Here is a 21,678-nt window from a genome sequence, read left to right as displayed (position 1 = left end):
TGTGTTTGAGTGTGTGCATGTGTAATGAACAAGGTGATTATAATGTTAAAGGCCTAAACAGTCTTGAGGAAAAAGAACAGGGTTGGAGGATTTACAACACCAGATATCAATGCGTGCTATAAAGCTGCAGTAAGTAAAACAGCATGGTACTGGCACAAAGATAGACAATACAATGGAATGAAAGAAATACAGACATATACATCACACACACAGAGAGAAAAAGAAAGAGAGAAACTTGATTTATGACAAAAGTATGACTTCATAGCAGCGGAGAAAGGCTGATCTCACTAAACAGGTGCTGGGTTAACAGGATATCAATATGAAAAAATGCATCATTAACCTCTATCTCATACCAAGCATAAAAATATATTCGAGATGGATAAAGTCTAAATATGAACAGTAAAAGAGTGCTTTAGATTACTTAAAACAGATGCAAAAACACTAATTCCAAAAGAAAACAATGATAAATTGAATTACATTAAAATTAAGAATTTCTGTTCATTGTTAAATACTGTAAGAGAGTAAAAAGGCATGTGGAGAGTAGGAGAAAATATTTGTACACATAATTCCCATAAAAGATTTGTCCAGAACACATATTTTTTAAAAACCTTCAAATCAATAAGAAAAACATAAATGACCTACAAAAACAGCCAAAAGATTTAAACCTTGGCGGCTCAGTCAGTTAAGTGTTTGACTCTTGATTTTGGCTCAGGTCGTGATCTCATGGGTCCTGAGAGTCCATGCGCTCTGCATGGAGTCTGCTTGGGATTCTCTGCCTCTCCCTCTCCCTGTGTACCCCCCCCAAACAAACAAACAAACGAACAAACAAATAAGATTTAAACAGTCTCTTTACAAAGTAGGGTATTTAAATGGCCAATAAATATATAAAAAGGCCATTCACTCATCTTCAGGAAAAATCAAATTACATCATGATAAGGAATCACAATAAACCACCAGAGTAGTGATATTTAAAAGACTGACACTGGGACGAGCATAAATTCACGCAATCACGTAGGAACACTGTTTTTGCATTATCTCCTAACACTGAGTACATGCAAATCCTCTTGCCTAGCAATTCTCTTCCTAGGATACATGTGTTTATGTGCCCGCTCAAAAAAAACATATACAGAAGTTTCTGGCAGTCATAGTTAAAAACTGAAAATGTTCATCTATCGCAAAAGACACAGATGCACTGTGAGTTGTGATATATTCATACCACAGACAAATAGCATTGAAAACGAATAAACTGCAACCACGTGTAACAAAATGGACGGTTCCTACCAACATAACGTAGGCAAAAGAAGTAGACGTTAAATATATACGGCATGATTTCATTCATTTAAACTTCACGAATTTGTGTGTCATCCTTGTGCAGGGGCCATGCCAATCTTCTCTGTGTCATTCCAATTTTAGTATAAAACTTCAAAAGTAGGCAAAACCAATCAATGGTAGCAGAAGTCAGGACAATGGTTTGGTCCTTTGGGGAGGAAATGATTAAAAATGAAGCCAATGAGGTTGGGTGGGGAAAGCGGAGTCAACAGATGGAGAAAGGCCGACTCCTGGGGATATTGCTGAAACCCTTCACCCAAGCACACCTGACTCTACTTCCCTCTACTGCTGGACCTCTGAATTCCAAGAAACTCTAGTTTCAAATGAGTTGTTGCCTTTTGCACCAGTCTTGATCTCTGCCTGGAAAGCAGCTCCTGCTAGAAATGGAGACCTGGAAAGACGGGTTTCTCTCCATGTATGAAGGTGAGAACAGAGTGATCGACAGATCACAATAGAGAGAGGATTTTCAATCCAGCTGTGGGAAGGTTCTATGCTTCTGTGGGCCCTATTTGAAAGTAGAAGCTTGGGTAGGGATGGATCTAGTTTGTGACATGGACTGGATTTGGTGTGGGTGCAGTAAGCTAATGCTTTCTCCATCGATACCTCCAAACCTGCTCCATATCTCACTTCCTTCCCCTTGAATAACCCACTCAGGTGGGACCAACAGTCTCAATTTTAGATATAAATCCAATCCAAATGAATATGGAAACACCTATCATACAGCTACATCAAAACATCTCCCCTTGTGTTGATGGGATGAATTATGTTTCCCCAAAAAGAGATATGTGGAAGTCCCGACCCTCAACATTGCAGAATGCGGCACTATTTGGAAATAGCGTTGCTGTAGATGTCGTTAGTTAAGATGCGGTCATGCTGAAGGACGGTGGGCCCCTGATCCAATGTGACTGGTCGCAGGAAGACGCCGCCATGTGATGGTGGAGACAGAGACAGAGGGGATGTGTCTACAAGCCAAGGAATGCCGAGGACATTTTCGGCGACACCAGAAGCTAAGACGAAGGGAACTGATTCTCCCCTGGAGCCATGGAGAGAGCACGGCCCTGCCGACATCTTGACTTCGGGCCTCCAGAATCGTGAGAGAAGGAATTTGTGCTGTTGTAACTGCCACCCCGCCCCCCACCCAGTTGGTGGCTCTTGTGAGAGCAGCCCTGAGAAACTAATATACCTCCCACTGCTCAGACCCACAGCAGGGAAGCATTTGATGTGTAATGAGCATTTACACATCAAAGTGGTCACCTGGTGGATCTTCCAGCTTCCTCTGTTCCCCTTACATAGCACACTGCTGTCTCCGGCGGGCGGCATACTCCTGCTCTCCTGCCCAGGCAGTCAGGCCCCTGGTCTCCCCACCGGCAAGAGTACTGCCAGCGACCTGGGCCACAATCACACAGGAGCTGAGCGATCTTGGGCGGTGGGGGCGGGGAGCGGTCAGGCACTCTGTTCATTCTCCTGCTTGTTCTTTGAATGTTCTCCTGAATGAGAAAGTGGTTCCAAAGCATGGATGGGGTCAGAAGGTCATAAAAAGAGACAGAAGAAGGTGACCGTACTGCTTACACAGCGTGACATGAAGAACTCAAAAGCTCTTCGTCCAACCTGTTTCCTCGAGGGCCTGACATGCCACCATTAGGTGACAGAGTTACAGGCCCTGGGTATAATGGGCACGGGTGGGGCAGGGGACATCTTATCAGACGACCCAGCTGAGGGACTGGTCGGTGGGGTGGGTTCCTACGGGCAGCCTTGGCTGGGGGACCCCAAGAAGACCGGAGGAGAACGGGGAAGACATGGGAGCAGCCAGCAGCTTTGGTGGTGCGGAGAACGATTTTGCAAAAGGAATCTGGAGAATCAGAATCCTGGCAGGGATCCATCCGCAGATTAAGTTGGAGAACTTCACTTTTAGGTGAAAGAAAGGAGCAGGGAGGCCTGTTTTTCTGGAATTTGCCAAATATGCTCAGGGTGGGAGCAAGGGGGCTTCAATTTAACTCAAAACACATTTCTTGAGCTCCTCTTAAGCTCAAGATACTACACTGAGGTTTAGCTACTAAAGGATGATCCTAAAGGATGAGCAGATATAGCCCCTGCCCTTGAGATGAACCTTTCCATCCAGCAGGGGAGCCTGATAACTCAGGATGTGAGGCAGAGGGAGCGAAGCACCACTGAGAAGTCCAGACAACAGCTAATGCTTATACTGAGCACTCAGCACCCTTTATGTCTACTCATTCCTTTTACGCTCACCACCACGCCCTTGTGTTATCATGATCCTCATTTTACAACGGAGACCAGAGAGGTTAAGTTACCTGCCCAAGGAGCCCAGCCTGCAGGCAACGTGGCAGAGATCTGAGTATCTATAGTCTGTCTCCTGAGGCTGCATGCTAAACACTGGACTAACTCTTGGGGAGTACTGCTTCTGGATGGCAGGAGTGGGAGAGTTGGGAGAGTTCCAATGGCAGAGAATGTCCCCTGAGAGGTGCTTTGAGGCAAGGGACGCTCAGCGGCACCCGGCATTTAAACACAGCCTGCCTTAGAGGAAACCAATAAATAAATGATCAATTGCCAAAGTCCCTTCTATCTCCCAGACCATGAGTCCACACGGCGGAGAAAGCAAAAGCCATGGGGCCATAAGGGAGCCTGTCGTCCCTCTTCCAAGACAAAGAAAGCTGAGAGGTCAACAAGGACATTGTGGAGGCTACCATAAGGATGAATCTGAAGAATGAATCACGGAAGCTGCCGATCGAATTCTGACTTCAAGTAATACTGTCAGCATCAGAAAATTGTTAGTGTCTGTTACCCCTGGCCCTTTTTCCAGGGTTAACCCTTGCAGGCAAGTGTTACACTGCAAACGTCTGATGTTAGAGGATTTTGTTGGGGTGTGCGGTGAGAACAAATGCAACATCACCCCATGTTAAAAGCGTGAGTCCAATGTTTGGCAAAATGCCAATTTTGGGCATTGTGAAGATAGATGGCTAGGAGGAAAGACACAAAACCAGAGAATGTGACTCCCCCTTGGCACCGTTTGGTCCATGACCAGCTCTGGTTTGAGGAGGGATAGGGACTGTTAGTTCCTTATTTTTCCTACTGGGTCGAGGGCCCAGTACCACCACAGGGCTGACTTTAGCTCCAACTCTTTATTTAGTAAAACGAAAACTCCATGAACATTCTGGCACTAGGAGGCATGAGTTGGCTCCTCCGAACAGAGACCTCTGCTATTTAGGGACTCTACAAAACAGAAAAATGTGTATTACCAAATAACTATTTAGAGAAAATATTGAAAAAAAAAAAAAAAAAAGATCGAGAGAGAACTGTTTGTTTTAATATGGTCTGTTTACAATGCATTATTACTGGACTGCAGAGGGTGTGCTAAGGGAACAAAAATGCATTTGCATTTTTTCAGGGTCAAAATAGCCATGTTCAGACGGCACACAGCAATCTCTCTTACAGTTATTTTTCTTCTCTTTTTCTGGCATTTGATAGATTCTAGAAGTTCATCTAACTTGACCTTTGGCTAAACTGCCCTTATTGCTGCGAAAATATATTCTCCCTCAAATGAGGCCTCCTTCTCCAGTGAGGAGTCAGTTTCCCGAAGCCAATGGTCCTCAAACTTTAATTTGCACCAGAAATTCCCAGAGGGTTTGTGAAAGCACACACAGGGTCCCATCCCTAGATTTTCTGATTTTGTAGGTCTGGGGTGGGGCCCAAGCATTTCCTTTCTTCCAAGTCCCAGTATCAGGTGATACTGATGCTGGTGGTCCAAGGCCCACACTCTGAGACCCCGCTGGTCTATGTGCAGGGCAGGAGTATGTAGTCCTGTCCATGCTGAGATGACCCAGAGGGAAGACTGAGCAGGCTATCTGACTCTCCCTGGGACACAGGATCTACGACAGCTCTCTGGTATCCATGAAAAGACAACCAATACAGCCAAGAAGACAGAACCAAGTTAGAGATGAAGAGAATCGGTGCTGCTGGCAACGTTGGCCCCCCTGCATCCAGTGGAACCCCGGTCTTACCAGTTATGTGAGTCAGCGGATTCGCGTTTTCGCTAAAGTAGGCTGGGTTATTTATCCTTCGCAAGAAAAGAATCCTGAATTGATCACCTACTCTCTGGATGTTTATAGCATGGGGTCCTTCCACTTCTTTCGTTCTCCGATCCCTCACTGTTGCCAAGGGAGGGTCTCCGGCACAAGTAGGTCATGCTCCTGTGTCTATTATCTAGTCAGCTCGTTTCTTTTCTCAGTAATTAACCCAACTCAGGAACTTCTCCCACACACAGTCATGCTACCCAACCTTGAGCTTCATTTTTCTGGCTGTAAGCATATGCATTTCTCTGCTTCACTCCCTGGGTCACTTACACTCAGGAGCACAACACAGTGCAAATATATGTCAAAGGCAGGAACACTGAGTATCACCTTATTCCAATAAAGTGCAAGGGCTCTAACCACTATGCTTTGCATTCTTGATGCAAACTGTTCGGTGAAAAACACTAATAAAGTTAGCTTTTGAGCATCTCTGAGGTCTCTATAATTGCAAAGTTTTATAATTGATCCAGGGACCCTTTTAGCCAAACCGTATTGCTAAGAACATCCTGGCACATCCTAGAATTTGGGATGATTACCCTAGCAATCATACCACATGAGTAGGTGTCCACAAATGTGGAAGATCCCAAGCATAGTATGTTGTATCCTTGAGGGACTTAATAACACGAAATTCAATTGATTGCCATTTAATCATTAAATAAGCATGTCCTTAGTGTCCACAAACGAATTCCACATGGAATTCTAAATACACAGTGGCATAAAAAACAAATAGCGTCCTTATCTTAAGGAATAACGCAATTTAATAAAAAAAGACCCAAATACTAATTAAACAATTGGAAAGTATGAACAAAGGCAGGACTACTGTTTTTTTAACACAGTACCAGAGCGCATATGACCAAATCAATGCATTCTTCAAATATTCTAGAGGTTCCCCGCCATTTACTTTGCAATTCTTTTTTGGAACTATCTGCATAGACAACCTACCACCATTCATATTTGCAGCGGACACAGTTGGTGGCCTGCCCCATTCGCATTTCATCCCTGTCATCAGAACTCCCTATTTTGTTATGGAAGGTAACGTGTTCCTATCCAGGCTATGGATGGGTCACGAATGGTCTGATTCAGTTGTGACAAGCCTATCCCCTGCTTTCCCAGCATTCCTGCAGATGGGATGGCAGTGTGACTAGCGACACCAGAGCAATCACTGGTTTTCCTGTTAAATGAGGAACACGCTGGCTTAGCTCCTTGCTCTTATGCTTTCTTCCAGCCTCGAACATAGGAGTGATGCTGAAGATAGCCCAGCCATCCTGTGACCCTGGGGCAGCAGTCCCTGAGTAAAAGACCAACAAAAGAATTGCAGCCAATACAAACGCTGACATCATGGAGCAGCTGAAATCCATGCCAGCAGCCTGGAACTTCTTAATACATCAGAAAAAAAGGAATCCATTTCCTTTAGCCACTGTAAGTGGATTTTGATGTTACTTGAAGCCGACCACAATACTGTAAGTGATAGAACGGTAGTCTCATTTTTTTAAGTAGGCCCCACACCCAGCACAGAGCCCAATGCATGGCTTGACTCACGACCCTGAGATCGTGACCTGAGCTGAGATCAAGAGTCAGACGCCTAACCGACTGAGCCACCCAGGCGCCCCTATAGTCTCATTTTTTTATTTATCAGGTGGATCCCCCAAACACATTCCCAAAACTTTAGTCCAAATTTCTTTAGGCTGTTGCCAGAACGTATATCTTCCCTCGAAGTATCCTGAGGGCAGCAAAAGGAACATACTGCCAGCCCTTAAGGCAGTTTTATAAGAAAATTTTGAGATATGTTTTAAAATATGGCAATTTTGTGATAATGAGTGGTAGCACTAAATGGAACACTCCTCTAATTAAAATATTTGGTTCAAAAAAGAGTCATTTGAGTCCCATCTCTGACATGTTATAACTAAAACCAAATGCTGATTAAAGCTATAGTAAGAGGATCAAGGAGTATAATTATTAATTACCCTCTTAGCTTCAGTTCAGTTTTCAAGAAAAATATTTAATTAGCTTAAAACCATCTGTGAAGGTTGCTGAGTTAATTTGGACTCTGGTTTATTTTCATTCTCTCTTCACAGCATATGTTGAAAATCATTTTGGGGCTAACGTCCAATATAACCTGTGTTTTAGGTTTTTATCAGGAGATTCGAAAATTTTGCTAGATGAAGCTAGTTTGATGTTCTATATAATTTGTCACACAATTTTATCCTAACCATGTGGTTTTTTCTTTTTATTAGTGCAGAAATTGAATTAGTCACAGATATTTTGGGAAATATAAAATGAATTTTGAAGATGGATCACTCCACACTCTCATCAGAGCTATCACCAAGGAATAAGTTTTCAAATAACAAAACAGTAGAAAATTTAAGAGTTGTGATGGCAAAGAGTAACTTTAAATAAATTCTGCAAGTGGTAGAGTCATATGGAAACCTTCAAACAACCAGAAAAAAATATCAGAGTACTCATCTGATCTCAAGGTGCGGGGCAACTAAGCACAAAATTAAAAGAAGAAACTTTGGAAGAAATTAATAAATATGACTGGACTATAAAAACATTGAAACTTCTGGGAAGCAGGAATTAACCAAAAATTAAGAGTTAATAATAACTAGGAAAACAATTTGTAACAAATAGGAAAGAAAAACACAATACGGTATTATAATCAAGGAAAGCACTAGGCAAGGCCACGAGTATGAACTGTAGCTGAGAAGAAATACAATTTAGCAACAAGCATTTGTTTAATAAATGTCAAACACCGGGATAGAGCAGTGAACAAGGAGCGCCCCCACCTACAGCTGATAAAAACAGGTAAGGTGTAAGAAGTTTAGATGAGCACCAGCTGATGCATGGATGTGCCGAATCACTATATTGTACACCTGAAAGTAATATAACACCCTATATGAACTAACCAGAACTACAATAAAAACTTTCAGGGGCGCCTGGGTGACTCAATCAGTTAAGAGTCTGCATTCGGCTGAGGTCATGATCCCAGCGTCCTAAGATCGAGCCCCGCAGGGGGCTCCCTGCTCAGCGGGAGGCCTGCTTCTCCCTCTGCCCCTCCCCCTGCTTGTGCTCTCTCTCACTCTCAAATAATAAAATCTTTAAAAAAAACTTTAAAAAAAAGGCATAAAGATCTTATTTACATTATATAGGTAACTATTGGAAGAACTAAGAAAAATAACACAGCAGTGCCCGCTTACCCGGGGGAATACGTTCCGAGACCGCCCAGGGGACGCCGGAAACCGCAGATACCACCCAGCCCCCCACAGACTAGGTCTTCCCCTCCACATACACACCGGTATACACGCACCTGCTTTATAAACCAGGCACAGTAAGAGATCACCGACAGCAGTAATAAAACAGAACGCTCAGAACAAGACGGTAATAAAAGTCACGTGCCTGTGGTCGCTCTGAAAATATCTCACTGGACCGTACTCACCCCGCTTCCCGGGAAGACGCAGGAGGGTGCCTTCCTGATGAGATGACATCAGGAGAATGACGCAGGCGTCCTGACGTAGCGTTAGGCTCCTATTGACCGTCTGCAGATTCGTCAGGAGGAGGATCATCTGCTTCCGGTGGGCGGGAACCGAAACCGAAGAAAGCGAAACTGCGGATAGCCAAGCGGCAGATACCGGTGAAGGAGTGCACAAGCCACTACAGCCGGGTACTGGGGCAAAAGAAAGGCAGATGACGTAACGACGTAAGATCCCTGTCGTCAGCAGGCGTCAAAAGCTACTCTGTAAGGGCGCCTGGGTGGCTCAGATGGTTGGGCGTCTGCCTTCAGCTCGGGTCATGATCCCGGGGTCTCGAGATCGAGTCCCGCATCGGGAGCCTGCTTCTCCCTCTGCCTCTCTCTCTCATGAATAAATAAATAAAATGTTTTTTTTTTTTAAAAAAAAAAGCTACTCTGTAAAGAAATAATGAATTAAAAACGTAATGTAAAGTTGGCTTCTAAAAACAAGCAGTAGAAGAACAGAGAAATGGATTTGAATGATCAGAAGGAAGACATACACTCATACACATGCAAAAACTTTTCAAAAGCAAGATTTAAAAGAGAAAAAAGCTCCCCAAGGAGTCCCCTTTCTCTTTCTCTCCCTTGCTCTGAATGTGTGCCCTGGAGACCCCCATCACCGTTCCTTGTCTCATTTTATACTGCCTTGGCTAGCAGGCCACTAGAATATATCAATTATGCTATAATGGGCCCCTGTGCATTTGCTCCTCCATAATGTCCACTGCTTGGCATGGATCAGCAATCTGTTTGAGATCTTCGGACGTGCCCGAATCAATCTTTCAGTTAATGAAAGGAATTGTTTAGGCTGCCTAACCCTTAAGTTAGGGCTATGGAGAAACCCGTAAAGATCTGTTTCGTATCCCAAAATAGTGTTCACTTGCAACAAGCTTCATTGTGTGAATTGTGGTCCTCTTTTTGTAAAACTGAAGGGGAAAGTTTGAAATTAAGCAAAATGAATTAGGTAAAAACAAAAATCTGTAAAATATGCTCTAACCACATTGGTTATATATGTATGTTTATGAATGTGTATATGGATGTTTGCTCCTTCATAACATGTACAACATAGCTTTAAGTGATAAATATCCTGTAGTTAAAATATAATAGAGATTGGGGTAAGTTATCCAGATTTGTATTTTAAAAAGCAGTTTTTGAAGGGAACAATATTTTGACTCCAAATAAACAAAAGAATTCACCAATTAAAGGAAAGAGCAGAAATAAAAATAGATATGATACAATAAATAAAACCAAATATGCATATCATGTAAGTAAATATAAATAAACAGTCCCTCTCAAGAAAAAGACTCAGTTTACAGCAAAGAGCAAAATTCAATTATACACTCCACTGTATACAAGGGTCAGACCTAAAACAGAGTGATTAAAAATAGCTGGAAAAAAGGGTGCCTGGGGGGCTCAGTCAATTAAGCCTCCCACTTTAGATTTCAGCTCGGGTCATGATCTCAGGGTGGTGAGATGAAGCCCTGTGTGGGGCTCCATGTTGGGTGTGGAGCATGCTTAGGATTCTCTCTCTCTCGCCGCCCCTCCCCTCCTCACCACTAGGGAGCACATGTGCACTCTCTCTCTAAAAAAAAAAAAAAGAAGAAGAAGAAGAAGATAGCAGGAAGGGAAAAATGAAGGGGGGGAAATCGGAGGGGGAGACGAAACATGAGAAACAATGGACTCTGAAAAACAAACTGAGGGTTCTAGAGGGGAGGGGGGTGGGAGGATGGGTTAGCCTGGTGATGGGTATTAAAGAGGGCACGTTCTGCATGGAGCACTGGGTGTTATATGCAAACAATGAATCATGGAACACTACATCAAAAACTAATGATGTACGGTGATTAACATAACATAATAATAATTTTTAAAAAGTTTGAAAATAAAAAATGAGCAAATGCTATCAAGCAATATATACAAAATAATTTCTAAATCAAGCAAGTTTGACTTGAAGACAAAAAAAATATTGAACAAGACAAAGGATGTTAATATTTACAAAGAAAAACTCCACAGTAAGCTCTCCCAGTAATTAATAACTATGCATCAAAAAGAGAGCATTAAAATCATAAAGCTGGGGCGCCTGGGTGACTCCGTTAAGCATCTGCCTTTCAGCTCAAGTCATGATCCCAGGGTCCTGGAATTGAGCCCTGGGTCAGGCTCCCTGCTCAGCAGGGAGTCTGCTTCTCTTTCTCCCTCTGTCCCTTCCCCATCCACCCGCGCTGGTGCTCTCTCTCACACACACACTCTCTCTCTCACTCTCTCAAATAAATCAATAAAATCTTTTTTAAAAATCATAAAGCTGAACCTGCTAGGAATAAAAGGAAAAAATACATTTAGTAAAAGATGTTAATTTACCTCCCTCAGTTCAGGACAACATTAAATGAACAAAAATAATTACTAAGGATATGGATAATTTAACAGTAACAATAAAAAGCTAAGATAGACCTAATTGCCAAATATCCAGTTCCATAACGTGGAAACAGAAAACAGATATTCGGAAATGCTCACAAACACTGACCCTAAAGGAGCTCATGTTGAATTCCTCATCAAACTGCAAAATGTTCTGAAATAGCATTTATATCCTCACACTTCTGTGCAAGGAAAGAAAACGTAACACAATAAACATACTACCAAACCACACGTTTTGGTCGGGGTTTCCCCAAAAGCAGAATCTGAGAGTAGAACTTTGACGCACATCGTTTATTTGGGAGACAAGACAAATGGGAAGAAGTAGGGAAAGTGAGACAGAAATTGTGTGGGAAATGAGGGAAATGCCGGATCTCAGTTTTGCTGGGGACCCTCTACGGGATCATGAAGAACGCACCTCGGAACTTTCCCATCTAGAGAAGAGGAAGCTGGGGTATTTGCCCACTGACTCCTGTCCCTTATCAGTTGCAGGCGGCTCCAGAGAACATTCTATGTGCCAGCTGACCTACATGCCCTGGGCTACTGGAGAAGTTACCTTCAGGCAGAGAAGGGGAACATTGCAGCTGGGAGCTGAGATGGAAAGTTGCCGACGTGCACACCTGTCCTGCAGTTAAACACAGAGGAAGGCTGAGTGGGTATGTGCTGGGCACACCCTAAGGGGACCTCCCATGACTAGTGTCTTTGCACCCGGAGACCACTCCAACCAACAGAATATGGCCAAGAGCATGGGAAGCCACTCCCATGTTAAGGTTTTGTTAAGTTACATTTTATAGAAAAGGTGAAGGGGTTTTGCAGATATAATTAAAGTCCCAGATTAGTTAGTTTTGATTTAGTCAAAAGGGAAATTACCTTGGGTGGTTCTGACTCAGTAAAGTGAAAAATTCTTAAGAGGGACTGCAGCATCCTAAAGTCAGAGAGATCCCTCCGGCTGACCTTGAAGAAGCAAAAGCTGTTGTAAAGTGTTTGAGGTGAGCTCTCTACCAGCTAACCAGCTGACTGTGGCCTCATAAGACCCAAACAGGGGTCAAGGTCTGAACTCCTGAGCCACACGGGCTGAGAGATAATAGTACCCGTTGTGTTAAGTCACTAAGTTTGTGGTGATTTATCCCTTAGCACAGAAAACTAATATGGGATGTGAGGTATCAACAGCATCTTTTTCACTAGAGAATAAGTCATAACACCTGATATTCTCACCTAAGAGTCATCAAAGATGGAAGCACAGATCATAGATGTCAACAGCGATGAAGACACTATCAAAACCCATGGGTCACAGCTTCGACAGTGCTCCGAGCAAGATCCACAGCCTCCACCTTCTTATGTTGATGAAAAATAAAGGAAAGGGGTGCTTGGGTGGTTCAGTTGGTTAAGCGTCTGACTCTTGATTTTGGCTCAGAGCATGATCTCAGGATCGTGAGATCGAGCCCCCTGTTGAGCTCTGTGCGTGGAGTCTGCTTAAGACTCTCTCTCTCTCCCTCTCCCTCTGCCCTTTCCCTCCCCCATCCCATGCTCTCTCTCTCTCTAAAAAAAAAAAAGCAGAAGTTGGGGGAAAATAACAAAATAATAACAATACTAACAACAAAATTAACTTAAGAAAAGCAGAGAGAAAGAATTAGCAAGACGGGGAGGGATATGGTAGAAGAACAAAATAAGGGAAAAATGGTAAAACTAATAGACAAATTCAAGAGGCAATCCCTTAAAAAGTAAAGGAAACTAGAACTGTAAGCAACCCTAAGCAGAGGAAAAAGAAAACTACATAAATATACAAAAGATGTGAAATTAAATGGGGAGAAATAAACACAAACACAGATAAAATAAAAAGAATGAGAAACTATTGTACTTTGGTTGACACGATACAAACATATTTGAAAGGGTAGATTAAATGAAGTTTGAATAGGGAACTATGAATTACCAAATGTGACCCTAGAAGAGAGTGAGGACACTTGTGTCCAAAGTGCACATTGAAGCAGAAATGGGTTGGTGGCAATGGCAGCAAGAGGTGAATCTGGAGAGATGGGGACAGACTGAGAACACCTAGGAAGCCAGGTAAATGAACTCTGATCTGACCTTGAACTTCAAGACCTGAAGCCATGTGATGTGGAACTGAGCCACTTCCCAACGAGGAACTGATGGGATCTGATTCTGCCCTTTCAAAAGATCACTGCCGAAAAAACAGATAAAATCACAAAAAAAATGAAAAAAAAAAACCCATAAAATCAAAATGGAACAATTATAGTGGGAAACGGACACAGTTAGGAAACAGCCCCTGCCCTTCACAATAAAGACCCCAGATAAATTCACAATCTAATTGCGTTCATCCTCTAAAGTTGAATTCCAATGCCATTTTCATTGTTTGAGACAACGAAAAAGAAAGCTTCCAATTAGTTTTATGAAGCTGGACATTTGAGAAATAAACACCACAAAGGTAGATAAATTTCATTTGTGAATACTGGTATGAAAATTTTACATAAAATGTTAGAACCCGATAGTACCTTAAAGAAATCGATTTCCAAGTTTAAGTAATATCAGGAATCATAATCAGAAATTATCAAAGAATAATTTGATATTAGGAAATTATTAATGTATTTCACTTTTAATAGCTCATAGTGAAAAATTATGTGATCCTCTCTAAAGATACTTAGAAGGGGATAGAAATAGGCAGATAGGGATATGGATGTGATATGGATATAGATACAGATATACAAAAGTACAGCATGAAACCTGGAAAGAAGGAAGTAACTCTATCATTACTTGCAAATAATGTGATTGTATGCCTAAAGAGCATAAAAGAATAAACTCCAAAGCTATTTTTTAATTGAAGTATAATTAACATACAGTGTAATATTATTTTCAGGTGTCCACTATAGTGATTCAACAGTTCTATACATTGCTCAGTTCTCATCGCAATAAATATACTATTAATCCCTTTTATTTCACCACTCCCCCCACTATCACCCCCAGGCAACAACCAGTTTGTTCTCTCTAATTAAGAGCCTGGGTTTTTTGTTTGTTTGTTTTCTCTTTTTTTGGTTCATTCGTTTTGTTTCTTTTTTTTTCTTGTAGTTTTTAATTTTATTATGTTATGTTAGTCACCATACAATACATCATTAGTTTTTGATGTAGTGTTCCATGATTCATTGTTTGTGCATAACACCCAGTGCTCCATGCAGAACGTGCCCTCCTTAATACCCATCACCGGGCTAACCAATCCCCCCTTCCCCCTCCCCTCTAAAACTCTGTTTGTTTCTCAGGTCCATAGTCTCTCATGGTTCATCTCTCCCTCCAATTCCCCCCGCCCATTTTTCCCTTCCTTCTCCTAATGTCCTCCATGTTGTTCCTTATGTTCCACAAATAAGTGAAACCATATGATAATTGACTTTCTCTGCTTGACTTATTTCACTTAGCATAATCTCCTCCAGTCCCATCCATGTTGATGTAAAAGTTGGGTATTCATCTTTTCTGATGGCTGAGTAATATTCCATTTCTTAAACTCCTCATATGGGTGAAATCATATGGTATTTGTCTTTCTCTGACTGATTTATTTCACTTAGCATAACACTCTCTGGCTCCATCCATGTCATTGCAAATGGCAAGATTTCATTCTTTTTTATGGCCAAATAACATCCATTGTTATATATATAGATACATATACCACCTCTTCTTTATCCATTCATCTATGGATGGACACTTAGGCTGCTTCCTTACCTTGGCTATTGTAAATAATGCTGCAATAATAGGGATGCATATATCTTTTCTTTTTTTAAGATTTTATTTATTTATTTGACAGAGAGAGCGCACAAGCAGGGGGAGCGGCAGGCAGAGAGAGGAGAAGCAGGCTCCCCACTCCAGGATAATGACCTGAGCCAAAGGCAGATGCTTAACCGACTGAGCCACCCAGGCGCCCCTGCATGTGTCTTTTCAAACTTGTGTGATTTTTTTTTTTTGGGGGTAAATACTCGGTAGTGGATTACTAGATCATATGGTAATTCTATTTTTAATTCTTTGAGGAACCTCCATACCATACAGTGGCTATACCAGTCTGCATTCCCACCAACTGTGCTTGGGGCTTCCTTTTTCTCCACATCCTCATCAACAGCTGTTATTTCTTGTGTTTTTGACTTTAGCCATGATGACAGGTGTAAGGTGATAGCTCATTGTGGTTTTTTTTTTGTTTGTTTGTTTTTATTAAAGATTTTTATTTATTTATTGAGAGAGAGAGAGAGAGCATGAGAGGGAGGAGGGTCAGAGAGAAGCAGACCCTCTGCCGAGCAGGGAGCCCGATGCGGGACTTGATCCTGGGACTCCCGGATCATGACCTGAGCCGAAGGCAGTCGCTTAACCAACTGAGCCACCCAGGCGCCTGCTCATTGTGGTTTTGATTTACATTTCTACTTGGCAAAACTATTACTAATAAAAAAGAAAAACTGGTTAATCAAAAACTAATGATGTAATGTATGGTGATTAACATAACATAATAAAAAAAGAAAGTAAAAAAATAAATTGAAGTAAAATTAAAAATAAATAAATAAATAAACTGGTTAGATAAAAAATTAACATAAATAATAGTTTTTTGTATATTTACCACAAGAAAGTAGAAAACATAATTGAAAACTTATTTCACTTGTAGTAGTGATGAAAAGTATACAAGAGCTAGAAATAGGTATAATTTAAAATATGCAAGATCTAGGGGTGCCTGGTTGGCTCAGCTGGGGGTAGCGTGTGACTCTTGATCTCAGAGTTGTGAGTTGGAGCCCCACGTTGGGCATAGAGTTTACTTAAAAATAAAAAAAATAAAAGTCTTAAAATAGGCAAGACCTATATCAAGAAACATTTTAAGTGAAACTGATAAAGTTTTTAAAAAACTGAATAAATGGAAAATTACTGACTAGGAATGCTCAGTATTATAAAGATTTCACATGTCCCTAAATTAAGCTATAATAAATGCAACAAATGTTACAAACAGGGTTTTGATAACACTAGAAAAATGTATTCTAAAATACATATAGAATGTAATACAAGTAGAATCCACAATAATTGCAACTATGTGGACTCATGCTTGAATAGACAAGCAGATCAAAGGAAATGATTGGGGAGTCCACAAACCAACCAAAAATGTATGTGAGTTTCATAAGTGATAAATATAACACAGCAAATCAGGGAGGAAGAAAATGGGCTCTTTATCAAATTGTATCCATAGCCAATCTCAAAGAAAAGAAGTATCTCTACTTCCCTAACACCAAATTAAATTTTAGGTGATCACAGATTTACACATTAAAAAACTAGAACGAGACAGCTGAAGACATGAGAAAAAATTTTTAAATAATCCTGGAGTGAGAAAGACTTTTCTAATTATGATCACCCCCCTCCCAAAAGCCAGAAAGCCTTGAAAGAAAATTGGATAAATTGGACTACCATCAAAATGAAAAGTTCTAAAAAAAATGAGAAATTCTGAATGGAAAAATACCATAAACAAACTCAAAAGACATATGACATACGGGGGAAAATACTTGTTCACATGTATCACAAAGGGATTGTTCCCTCTCTCTATAAACAACACACACAAACCACAGACAAAATGTGTGTAACTAGAATAATGAAAATGCAAAAATATAAAACCACGATACGTTTCCCCTGTATCAGAGAGGCAAAAATAAATTTTGGCTGCACTCCGTGTTGGCAGGCATGGATGTTGGCTTGGGGACCAGCACAGGTGTGAGGAAACAGGTAAATTCCAACCACCGCAGGTGGTGGTAGAGCAAATCATGACCTCCATGGAGGGCAATATGGCCATGATCAACAAAATTACAATTACTCATACCCAGGGTCCCAGCAATCCAACTTGCTTAGGTATGAAATGATGCAGTCAATTGACGTTCCATAGAATGAATATTTGTTGAAAGCCTACGATGTATCAGTCCTGTTCTAATTGTCGAAGATAAAGCAGGAAGCAAAACAAAATCCTTCCTCTATTCCAGGAAGGACATAATTCTTTTCTCTCTCTTTTTTTTTTAAGATTTTATTTATTTGAGAGAGAGAATGAGATAGAGAGAGAGCACAAGAGGGGGGAGGGTCAGAGGGAGAAGCAGACTCCCCACTGAGCAGGGAGCCCGATGCGGGACTCGATCCCGGGACTCCAGGATCATGACCTGAGCCGAAGACAGTCGCTTAACCAACTGAGCCACCCAGGCGCCCATCTCTTTTTTTAAGGAAGGAAATAATTCTTGGTGAGGGCATACCGCAAACAAATAAAAGAGACCAATACAACAAATTCTGGTTCATATATACAATGGAATACTGTAACGCTATTTTAGAAAGTGAGGCAGCTCTATGATTGTTATGATATGTACTGATATGAAAGATATAACAAGTGAAACCAGCAAGGTTAGAAGCATATGCATAGTAAATTGCTATTTGTGTAAAAACAAAAACAAAACAAAACAAAAACCCTCCATACACCACACACACACACACACACACACACACACACAGAGGGACACACACAAAAAGCTAGAAATTGTAGTTGTCTCTGGATATCAGGGAAATCAGGGTGGGAAGGAGACATATTTTGCTGCATATCCTCTTGTTCCTTTGGAATTATGTGCCATGCACATGTCTTAAATATAAAATAATGCATGAAAATTGCTACTAAAAATATAAATAAATAGAAATGATTGAGCATATATGCCCAAACAAGTGTTAATTCTGAGTACACTGTTATACTAAGTAATAGCAAATTTTAAAACTATAAGGAAAAGAGAATGCAAATCTACAAAGTATAAAAAGTGCTCTGTGTTTCTTCTTAAATTCATGCTTGCAAAATTGCAATGCAACTCCTAGGCACATGTTCTCAGTTGATTCTCTGCTCTTCCATGGGTCAATGTATTTTCAGTATCTGTGTGATGTTCATGGTCACTTCATTGGTGACCATGTCACCACGGCTCCATCCACCAGCAGAGAGCTCTCAGGGCACTGGGCTCTTTATTTTTCCCTTGTGTCTCCAAACGACCAGAGTAGACTGAGGGGCTCCCTGGGCACCTCAACTATTTCCAAACCCTGATGGTTTATCTTCTTCCCCACAGACCAGCCCCTTCTCTAGCTCTCTAATGATTTTTGAGCAAAGTCATTAGGACCCTGCCAATCCCAGCGCTTTCTACTGAGCCCTTTATTATCATCAGATAAATCACCGTTACAGACTGAATGTTTGTGTCTCCCCCAAAATTCATAAGGCAAACTACCCAATAAGGTGAATAACCCAATGTGACAGTATTTGGAGATGGAGCTTCTAGGAGGTAGTTAAGGTTAGATGTGGTCGTGAGGGTGGCACCTGCACAATGGGAGTAATGCCCCTATAAGAAGAGATTTCCAGGTGCCTGAGTGGCTCAGTTGGTTAAGCGTCTGCCTTCAGCTCAGGTCATGATCCCAGGGTCCTGGGATTGAGTCCTGCATCAGGATCCCTGCTCAGCGGGGAGCCTGCTTCTCCCTCTCCCTTTGCCTAACGCTCCTCCTGCTTATTCTATCTCTCTGTGTCAAATAAATAGATAAAATCTTTAAATAAAAAGAGAGAGAGATTCCCAAGAGCTTGCTTTCTCTCCCTGTGCACCCACAAAGAGGTCACGTGATCACACGCAAGCTGGCAGGTGCCTACAGGCCAAGAGAATTTTCAGAATGAAACCTACCTTCCTGCACCTTGATCTTCTACTTCTCAGACTCCAGAAGTGTGAGAAATGGATTTTGGTTGTTTAATACACCCAGTCTACGGTATTGCGTCATGGCAATGTGGGCTGATGGATACAAACATTTTCCCTAATTCAACCACGTAACTGTCTCAAGGGGCCAGGCCGTTTTGAAACACCGTCCACTCTGCAGAAAGAGGGTGGTGATGGTTGCACACCAGTGTAAATGAATTTAATGCCACTCAACTATACCCTTAAAATGACAAAAATGGTAAATGCTGCTATTTGTTTTTGTACCACACACAAAAAGGGCATCGGACTCATTTTCTCATTTTAAACTCAGTTACCCCACCCCGCTCCCCTGCTTGCCCCAGTGACAGACATATCTATAGCCTCTCTATGGAATAGGATACTATAGGAGAGATGCTCATCGCATAGCTATTTAATGTTTGAAAATAGAACTTTGGGGAAAAAAAATGTAGGCATGGGGGTTGCGGGGTAAATGAACTGTCACACTGTAAGTTAATAACCCCCAGGAATCCTGAAGGCTATTTTAAAACATTGTGTTAAGAGCCCTGGAAGAATTTGTGATGAAGAGCGAAAATACTAGACACTTGGAAAACAAAATTCCCGGCCCGCTAGCTCTCAAAGACAAAGATGCTAGAACAGCCACGGGCTTCAGAAACATAAGGAGAGAGAGAGAGAGAGAGAGAAAGGGAATGTCTCGAAATGGAGTAGAAATTGGAAGAGGAAGCAGGACGTAAAATAAAGTCTCGGAAAGAAAACTCCCCTGGGGTCTGACGGCACCGCTGGGATTGGGCTCACTGGAGTCCACTTGAAATAAACTAGTCTTTAACTAGGTGCCTTGATTTCACAGGTGACTTACTACATCAGGTGCTCATCATTTCAACATGCATGTTTCCCCATACTTAATGGCATGTATCCGCCCTGGGATATCAGTAGATCCTACCTAGCTCCTGGTGAAAATGTCCATTCCGCAATGCGTCCTTCCCTGTTTCGTTACTTCAGGGCGGTAGAATGGAGAAATCTAGGGTTCAGAGAAAAGTGGAGGACCCCACTTGGCCTGCAATCCCCAGAGGGCTGTATGGCTAATGTGCAATTTGTATGGGGGAAATTCGGAATGCAAGTCACTGATTGGCGCTGTTATATCTGGCAGGACATCTGACTTCTCCAAACCTCAGCAACCCCACCTTTGAAATGTGGATACTTTTAAATAATGCCCCACCCCGGTTGTGTGGCTATGAGGATTCCATGAGCTGATGTGCTTCATGAGAGAGTATCTTGAAATATTAATTTTGGTGCCTTCTCCCCCCACCCCAGCTCCTGTTCCCCGCAGTGGTCAGTCACCAAGCGAAGCAGTGCTGTTACAAAAATGAGAACCAGAAACAGTCAATGCTTGCAATTTTGACTTCCAGAACAGGATGCTTTGGGAAGTCTTGCTCAGGGTGGGAGAAGCGAGTGGGAAGGAAGAGGGATGTGTCAACAGAGAACAACATTGTACAATGCACTTTGTGATTATAAAATACAGAGTGTAAAATAATGGGATACAAATTACTTAGCACCATTGAAGATTAAAAGGCTTCTAAGTTTGTAATACCAGAAGACCAAGAAAAGCTGAGCTATTAGCACAAGGCTTTGAAAATATGATGTACCAAGCCATTTTACCTTGTTACACATATAACAGTATTTGCAAGACATTTACCTCAAACTTATGAAGAATTTAAACATTAAGCCAGTTCCTTTGAATGTTCTTTTCTTGCCATCTTTATGCTTTATTTTGTGTCTTGTCATCATAAAATTCAGCAATTCGTTTACAAACAGCTTTCCTGTCAAATTCTACTATAATTGCAGTGGTTACTTGTTACATTTGTATTATCCCTGAGTCCATAATATTCACTTACCTGTTTGAGATAGAAAATTACATTGAATCATTAAATGATAGAATTAATTCAGCCAGTATAAAAAACTTGTCAGGTCCTGTTGAGGTTGGGGGGGGAAATCTCATTTCTTCCAACTTCAATTATAATAGAAATAGTTTTAAACACAACAGAGAGGGGCACCTGGGTGGCTCAGTCATTAGGCGTCTGCCTTTGGCTCAGGTCGTGATCCTAGGGTCCTGGGATTGAGCCCCACATCGGGCTCCTTGCTCCGCGGGAAGCCTGCTTCTCCCTCTCCCATTCCCCCTGCTTGTGTTTCCTCTCTTGCTGTGTCTCTCTCTGTCAAATAAATAAATAAATAAAATATTTTAAAAATAAATAAATAAACACAACAGAATCTTGGTGTTTTCTTCAACCAGTATATGGTGTAAGTAGTATTACTTATTTTAAAGTCAGTGACGTATCTGCAATATCTTTAGTGAGACTTTTGTAAATTATTAAATTTATAAAAGGTAATGACCATCAGTATAAGACTTTACTGTTCATAGAGCACATGAAGAAAACTTCCTACATAAGCTAAGTTTTGACCCAAGAGTCAAGAAAGAACTGCCGAGAAAGAAAAGAATTAGCAAAGCGTGGGCAAGGTATGGAGGAGACTGGTCAAGAAAACCCATCTAAGCTGGTCTGGCATCCAGGCGAAGTCGGATCCTTGTTATGAAGTCTGGTGGGTGGGGATAGGTGAGATGATCTTCCCATTCCCCCACAACCTC

General features: G+C 41.6%; 1 non-coding gene across 1 annotated transcript; it reads right to left on the bottom strand.

Annotated features, from left to right (window-relative positions):
• Positions 1-1,330: 1,330 nt before the first annotated feature.
• LOC116649415 lies at positions 1,331-1,431 on the bottom strand. Its single transcript, XR_004302677.1, has one exon. It is a non-coding gene; the product is annotated as a U6 spliceosomal RNA (small nuclear RNA).
• Between the last annotated feature and the right edge of the window lie 20,247 nt (positions 1,432-21,678).

The sequence above is a fragment of the Phoca vitulina genome, unplaced genomic scaffold (assembly GCF_004348235.1).
Source record: "Phoca vitulina isolate PV1807 unplaced genomic scaffold, GSC_HSeal_1.0 scaffold47, whole genome shotgun sequence".
NCBI classification, from domain to species: Eukaryota; Metazoa; Chordata; class Mammalia; order Carnivora; family Phocidae; genus Phoca; species Phoca vitulina.
The sequence above is the reverse complement of the archived record's forward strand: the minus strand, read 5'-3'. Positions and strand labels throughout refer to the sequence as shown.